Raw genomic sequence first — 8,791 nt, forward strand, 5'->3', positions numbered from 1 at the left:
GGTATGGGAAGGTGAAGAAGAGAAAGCTGAGAGGTGGAGCAGAGGATCCCAGGGCCAGGAAATATGGGGTGGGGCACCAGTAGAGAATTCCTGGTGGATGGTGTCCAATTGCCATAGGTTACTCTGGTGAGGTCTGGGGCAGAAGAGGACGTTAGTAGCAGTTTCCCTCATGACAGTTTGAGAGCGTGTGAATGTCACAAGGATGCCTGCAGGAGAAGCGAAGGGAAAGTATGGCCACAGGGGCAGCCCTGACCAGGGGCAGGGGGCGGGAAGGTTCCGCGGCAGTTAGGGCAGGAAGGACCTGGCTGTTGGGAGCCTGCAGGACAGACTGATGTGGCAGCAGTTCTGGCCATCAGCCCTGAGGAAGGAGGCTGGTGTAATTACTAACTTGGATTTTGCTTGTCCTGTTGCTGTTACTCCCCAGAAGGACTGAGACCAAGCTAGGCCTGCCCTGAAGGGCCCAGCCACATCTGGTCTTGCCAGTCCAGTAACTCTGCCCTACAGGAGAGGGTGAGTATGGTGGGGAGGGGGGATGATGACTCCATCCACAAAAAAGGAAAATTAATATGCACTGTTCATCTTCTCTGCCAGAAGAGCAAACACTGACTGGGGGCGGCAGAGTGAGGAAGTGCTGCTTCAGTTATGAGAAATCAGGGACAACACAGTCCAGAGAGTTCGCAGGAAGCAGTGATCGCCTTCACAATGCCTCATTTACCCACTTCAGTAGAGAGATCAGTTACTGCCTGGTCTAAGTACAGACTTGGACAACACTGTCACTTAGTGGAAGTGACCTTTTCAATGATGATCATAAATAAGCACAATTCCCTTGACGATAAAACATGCTCGCAATGACACTGGCATGATTTAAAAACCCTGGGCTGGATTCACAAAGGGACTTAAGTGCCTCTCTGCTTCTTTAAAAAGAAAAGGAGTTCTTGTGGCACCTTAGAGACTAACAAATTTATTTGAGCATAAGCTTTCGTGAGCTACAGCTCACTTCATCGGATGCATTTGGTGAAATCTGCTTCTTTAGGCACCCAAGTCCAACATTTAGGTGGATCACCACTCAGCTGCTGCCTAACCCAGTAGATGCCTAAGTTCCCGGCAAGTAGGCATATGCATAGCCTCCTAAGTCCTGACACCACCCCACAGCATATGAGCAGCTCTGTGCTCTTGTGTGAGCGAAAACCCCTGTGGCCCTGAAGTGGGATTCTGAAACACGGTCCCCTGCCTATCTCACCAATCGGGTCTCAGAGCACATCTTTAGGTGTGCATAGCTTGTGTTCACAATAACCTGGTGGTCCGGGCACTCACTAGGGATATAGGGGACCTGGGTTGAAGGCCCTGCTCCAAATCAGGCAGCTCATGGATTTGAGTGTCCTAACTGGCTATAAAGGAGGAGGGGAAAAGTGTGCATGGATCGGGGGGGGGAGGTTTGTGGGAGGGGGTTTGTGAGAAAGAGAGGACTGGGCTCAGGTGGCTAGCTCCTGGAGAGGGGTTACAGCCTCTAAGTTTTGCTGGTGGATATGCACATAACCGCTGAATTCTTGAGGCCACCAAGCTGTTTGGTGGCTAGTGCACATTGAGATTCACAAATTAGGTGTTCCCCTGTCTCTCATCTCCAGGGCCTGATCCAATAGGTGTGATCATGCCTTGCACAAAAAGCAATTGGACACAAGCAGAGTGGGAATTTTTGTTGCTGGCTGGTGGGGACCTGTGTGCCATTATACCCAATAGCTACAGCATTCACTGGGGATGTGGGAGACCCAGGTTTGAAACCAGCTCTGCCTGATTTGAAGCAAGCAATTAAACCCAGAGCTCCCACAGCTATTGGGTGTTCTGGGAGAAGTCACATTACAGTCCCTTCCCCAAATCAGGCAGAGTCAGGATCCAAATGTGGATCTCCCACATCCCAGGAAGGGCCCCAGCCACTGAACTTATAGAGTCTGTATCTCCCTCCATCTGGCCCTACAGACAACAGACTCCCCACTACCACCCCCCCAACCCTGCACTTCATTGCAAGAACAGGTTAGGTTTGCCAGCCATTTGGTGCAGCTCCTGTCAGCACTGCCGACTGGGTCATTAAAATTCTGGTTGGCAGTGCTGCGGATCTAAGGCAGGCTAGTCCCTACCTGTCCTGGCTCTGCGCTCTGGCCCGGAAGTGGTCAGCAGCTCTGGCTCCTAGGCGGCAGGGCATGGGCCTCCATGCACTGGCTCTGCACTCCCATTGGCTGGGAACTGTGGCCAATGGGAGCTGGGGCGGAGGGGGTGGTGCCTGTGGGTGAGAGCAGCACATGGAGCCTCCTGGCCCCTCTGCCTAGGAGCCAGACCAAGACAGGTAGGGAGCTGACTGACAGAGGGAAGCAAGCACCCCAACCCTGAGCCCCAGCCCTGAGCATCCTCCTACACTTTGAACCCCTCATCCCTGGCCCCCCCTCAGAACCCACACACACAGTCCAGAGCCTGTACCCCAACCGGCAGGTCCCTCCGGCATTCTGAATCCCTTGGTCCCAGCCTGGAGCCCCCTCTGGGATCCCAATCCCCTCATCCCTGGCCCCAGCCCGGAGCCCATACCTTGTCCTGCACCTCAACCCACAGCCCCCTCCCACACGTCAAATCCCTTGACCGCCCCGTCACATACCCTGAACCCCTCACCCCAACCCCCTGCCCCAGCCCAGTGAAAGTGAGTGAGGGTGCAGGAGAGTGAGCCACCAAGGGAGGGGAAATTAGAATCTCTAGAGAATTTAGCAGCCAAACACTAACAAATCAAACCTGAGTATGTGCAAACTGAGATTTCTAGAGGTCAAATTTGGGTGAATTTTCCCAGAGTCACCTTGACTCCAGTGTGAGCTGCTTGCCACATTTCAAGTCCTTGCTCCAAAGCACAGAAGCACTAGAGCTTCTCAACAAAACAGATGTAAGATTTTTTTTCATATGGTGGTGTTCTTGGAAGTGACTATGCCATTATCACTGAAACTTTCCAAAAACATTCAGCCCAAATGATTAAAGTTTGGCAAAATTATAAGCAACTAAAAATAGGGTCTTATGGTGGTATACATCGGGCAACTGTACGATAGGTGGTGCTACCTGCACTGCCTATAGTAAAAACAATGGGCCTGTTGGTAACAATTGAACCAAATAGCTAACTCAGCTTAACTTCAGTATCTGGAAAGATAATGGAGCAAATAATTAAGCAATCAATTTACAAACACCTAGAAGATAATAAGGTGAGAAGTAAGTCAGCATGGATTTGCCAAGAACAAATTGTATCTCAGCAATAGCTTTCTTTGACAGAGTAACAAGCCTTATGGATGGGGGGAAGTGGTATGGTATATCTTGACCTTAGTAAGGCTTTTGATTCTGTCTCACATGAACTTCTCATAAACAAACTAGGGAATACAATCTAGATGGAGCTACTATAAAATGGGTGCAAAACTGGTTGGAAAACCATTCCCAGACAGTAGTTATCAGTGGTTAACAGTCAAGCTGGAAGGACATATTGAGTCAGTTCTGGGCCCAGTTCTGTTCAATATCTTCATCAATGATTTAGATAATGGCAAAGAGAGTACATTTATAAAGTTTGTGAACGATACCAAGCTGGGAGGGGTTGCAAACGCTTTGGAGGATAGGATTAAAATTCAAAATGATCTGAACACACTGGAGAAATGGTCCGAAGTAAACAGGATGAAATTAAATATGGACAAATGCAAAATGCTCCACTTAGGAAGAAACAATCAGCTGCACACATACAAAATGAGAAATGAGTGCCTTGGTAGGAGTACTGTGGAAAGGGATCTGGGGGTGATAAACTAAATATGACTCAACAATGTAACACTGTTGGAAAAAAAAGCAAACATCATTCTGGGATGTATTAGCAGGAGTGTTGTAAGTAAGACACAGAAGTAATTCTGCTCTACTCAGCACTGATTAGGCCTCAGCTGGAGTACTGGGTCCAGTTCTGAGAGCTACATTTCAGGAAAGATGTGGATAAATTGGAGAAATCTGGACAAAAATTATTAAAGATCTAGAAAACATGACCTATGAGAGGAGATTGAAAATCTTGGGTTTGTTTAGTCTGGAGAAGAGAAGACTAAAGGGATGTGAGAACAGTTTTCAAGTTCATAAAACAGTGGTTTTCAACCTGTGGTCCGCAGACTGTCTAAGACTTCCAAAGGGGTCTGCACCTCTATTTGAATTTTTTTATGGGTCTGCAGATGAAAAAAGGCTGAAAATCACTGACATAAAAGGTCATTACAAGGAAGAGGGTGAAAAATTGTTCTCCTTAACCTCTGAGGATAGAACAAGAAGCAATGGGCTTAAATTGCAGCAAGGGTTTAGGTTGGACATTAGGAAAAACTTCCTAACTGTCAGGGTTACAAATTGCCTAGGGAGGTTGTGAAATCTCTGTCACTGGAGGTTTTTAAGAACAGGTTAGACAAACAACTGTTAGGAATGGTCTAGTTATTACGTAATCCTGCCTTGAGTGCAGGGGACTGGACTAGATTACCCACTGAGGTCCCTTCCAATCCTATGATTTCTATGAAAAGTAATTCTAAAGTTAGAAACTCCGAAACTTAATCACTCCATTTTTGCAATGGCAATTCTGTTCAACAGTGCCTTCCCACACAATGCTAATCTAAAGCCATGCCATTTCCTTCTACTCAGTAACAGCTGTCCTAACTCTCCCTTGCCAGGCCATGGTTATGCCTCCATTTCGTGGCTGATCGACTGTCTCCCAGCAGCTGATTGGTCAGTTTAATTTGTAAAGTCATGGATCAGTTTGGGTAGAAGGCTAAAATCCTCCCCTTCCAGGTAACCCAAAGTCAAGACACACAGTAAAAGGTTTCACCAAACAAGCCTTAGACCTCCTTGGTCACCATGCCCAGCACTGCGTGAAACGACGGAATCCTCTGATGTTGCTGCCTCAACTCCCCTGGCACTGCTGTTTCCATGTATGGTGGAGCTGGGGCAGCAGCACCTTGGGCTTCTTTGAAGTACTGTTGCCTAAGCTAGCATGGGACCTTTACCATGCTGACAGTTGAGCTGAGCAATGCACCAGCGAGAGCTCTTGACACGTTAATTCAGCTTACCTTAGATCTCTGAGTTGTTATAATTCCTTCATAGAATTATTGTACGCAAATTAGCTGCAGAGGAAGAGTGAAATTATATCTGATGTCACAAAGGCTGGCTGTACTTGGAGTTACCTGAGCTGTGGTCCTGATACTGTCTGTAGCCTATATGATCATACCAATTAGACACAACACTCATTAACTTAATTACTACTTGATTTCTTCAATATAGCCTATGCACAAGACTTAAATGAATTTTGACGTTATGGAACATTTGAAGAGTCCATCTTATTCTGTTATTAAGATCACTTGGGGCAAAGAAAAGAGACTACATTTCTTAAAAGACCCTTTTAAAATTAATTTTAATTAATCTGTACATTCTTACAAAATTCATTCTATGCTCAAAGAGTAGATGCTGTGCAATCGAGCAGGATGCACTGTATTTTTAATACAGCTATTGAAGGTACTGAGTGCCTTCCAAGCCCTAATGTATTTTTCCTCCCAGTCCCTGTGAGGTAGGGCAGTGCTATTCTCCCGATGGTACAGAGAGTGCCCTGAGGAACTCACGCCAACCCAGGTGAAAGGAAATCTGTGTACATAGTCTGTTGTTTTTTACCCTGCAGGACCAGGATGCAGATAGATTTTCTAACTCACAGTGACAGGTTTCAGAGTAGCAGCCGTGTTAGTCTGTATTCGCAAAAACAAAAGGAGTACTTGTGGCACCTTAGAGACTAACAAATTTATTAGAGCATAAGCTTTCGTGAGCTACAGTTCAATGAAGTGAGCTGTAGCTCACGAAAGCTTATGCTCTAATAAATTTGTTAGTCTATAAGGTGCCACAAGTACTCCTTTTCTTTCTTCTAACTCTCAGTGGTTTGTCTCTCACAACAGGGCAAAGTGTCTTTCAGTTGAAGGCAGTGCAGCCCTCACTCCACATGTAAGCAGCAGAGCTGTGAAATCTGGCCCTGCCTCCAGAGCCCTGGCTGGCTGGGGATGGGCAGTGACTCAGGGAGCAGCCCTCTTCCCCCCAGAGCCCTGGCTGCCTAAAGCGCTGGCAGGAAATCCTGCCCCTACCTTCTGCTGCCAGCCCTCCTCCCAATGAAGGAGGGGAATGCCACTCAAGGAGGGATGGCATAGCCAACATCATGTGCTGCTGTAAGGGTCACAGCAGGCCCAGTGGATCCTGGGCTCAGAGCTGGGGGACAGGCTCAAGGAGTTGCCTCGGTGCATGGTCCATATACATCTGTACCACAAGCAAAGAACAAGGCACTGCCCAAAGGGAAAGAAGATGATTTAGCTGGTGTTGGCCCTGCTTTGAGCAGGGGGTTGGACTAGATGACCTCTTGAGGTCTCTTCCAACCCTGATATTCGATGATTCTAAGGGCAGGTCTTCATTACCCACCGGATCGGCAGGTAGTGATCGATCTATCAGGGATCGATTTATTGTGTCTCGTCTAGATGTGATAAATAGATCCCCGAATGCGCTCCTTGTCAACTCCGGAACTTCAAATCATGAGAGGCAGAAGCGGAGTCGATGGGGGAGCGGCAGCAGTTGACTCGCCTTCGTCCTCACAGCCAGATAAGTCAACCTAAGATACACCGACTTCAGCTACGCTATTTGCGTAGCTGAATTTGCGTATCTTAGGTCGACCCTGCCCAGTGTAGACCAGGGCTAAGAGCCTTGATATGGAAGTAAGGGAGTGTCAAGATTGTTCCTGGCAGTGTCAAAGACCCTTCAAAAAGTGCCTTGGATTCACATCATACTCCCATTAATCAGACCTACCAATGGCACGAGGGTGCTATCCATGCTAATAAAGCTGTTGGCATTGAACTGCGTCCTGTAGAAATTCCTGGGAGAATGCCTGCATCTCCATGGGGTGCAACAGTTTAGCTAACTCTGGCAGAGAGGAGAGCCCCCAGCACACACATCCTCATTATTATTGGTCAGAGCCATGTTGCACTGTCATGGGAGTTATGTTCACTTATTCTAAGCTGAGCTGAGCTACCCATGTTATTTTCAAAGCTGTCTCAAGTCCTCTCTTTTCTTGCACTGCGATTTCACTACATTTACTATATTTGGTTCTGCATAGATCTGCTGCAGTTCCCTATTAAATCTTCTTTTCCACCTATCATCCCCCCAGTTGGTCCAACAATCCATCTCAACACTTTACTTTGAAGACATTTAGCTGTCTTTCTTCCACCTTAGTAAGGTCTCACATCTATATAAAGCAATAGGCCATATAATGGTCTTGTAGCTTGGTCTTCTCAGCTGTTTGAAACTAAAAAATCTCTGCAGAGAAAAGCAACAGGTGTTCCCACTCTGTAACCCTGCCTTAATTTCCTCCTTCCCCAAGTTGTCATTGGTAATTAAAGCTCCTCAGTATTTAATGTCTGACTTGTTGATATCTATGGTTATTGATTGCTAGTAGGGCTGTCGATTATTCACAGTTAACTCACGCGATTAATTCAAAACATTAATTGCGATTAATTGCAGTTTTAATAGCACTATTAAACAATAGAATACCAATTGAAATTTATTAAATATTTTGGATGTTTTTTTACATTTTCATACATATTGTATTGTGTTGTAATTGAAATCAAAGTGTATATTATTTTTATTACAAATATTTGCACTGTAAAAATGATAAACGAAATAAATAGTATTTTTCGATTCACCTCATACAAGTACTGTAGTGCAATCTCTTTGTCGTTAAAGTGCAATTTATATATGCTGGAGGATAAGGCACTCCAGGACTTTGAAGATGACAGATTGTAGAGAGATTTATCAGCAGCTTCCTGCCCTGTACAGGTTATTTCTGGATTTTAGAAGGACCATCACTTTTGACATTTTCCAGATCCTTGACAGGTTACCCTCGTTGACAATCTGCAACAGAAATTTGGATAATTTGGTTGGTGTTGGTTCCGAGGTGTTTCAGGAAATCTGGCAAAATGTTATATCCTGCCACCATTCTGGGTCTGATGTTGCTCAGTACAGTGTCTAGTTCATGGAATTATGATATTTTCTGTCTTATTATCTATCCCTTTCCTAATGGCTCCTAACATTCAGTTCACTTTTTTGACTACCCCTGCACATTGAGCAGGTATTTTCAGAGAATGACTCCAAGAACTTTTTCTTGAGTGGTAACAGCTGATTTAGACTCCATCTTTTTGTATTTGTAGTTAGGATTATTTTTTCCAGTGTGCATTGTTTTGCAAGTATCAAAATTAAATTTCATCTGCCATCTTTGTTGGCCAGTCAACCAGTTTTATGAGATACCTTTGTAACTCTTCGTAGTCTGCTTTGGACTTAATTATCTTGAGTAATGTAGTATCATCTTCAAATTTTGCCAGCTCATGGCTTATCCCCTTTTCCAGATCATTAATGAATATGCTGAACAGCACAGGTCCCAGGACAGATCCTTGGGCGACCCTGCTATTTATCTCTTGCCACTGTGAAAACTGGCCATTTATTCCTACCCTTTGTTTCCTATCTTTTAACCAGCAACTAATCCATGAGACACCTTTTCTCCTACCCCATGACTACTTACTTGGGTTAAGAGACTTTGATGAGGGACCCTGTCAAAGGCTTTCTGAAAGTCCAAGTACACTATATCCACTGGATCACCCATGTTGAGGCATGATGACAAAAGCTGTGTTGATTCTTCCCCAATATATCATGTTCATCTGTGTATCTGATAATTCTGTTCATTACTATAGTTTCA

The sequence above is a fragment of the Dermochelys coriacea genome, chromosome 7 (assembly GCF_009764565.3).
Source record: "Dermochelys coriacea isolate rDerCor1 chromosome 7, rDerCor1.pri.v4, whole genome shotgun sequence".
NCBI lineage: Eukaryota > Metazoa > Chordata > Testudines > Dermochelyidae > Dermochelys > Dermochelys coriacea.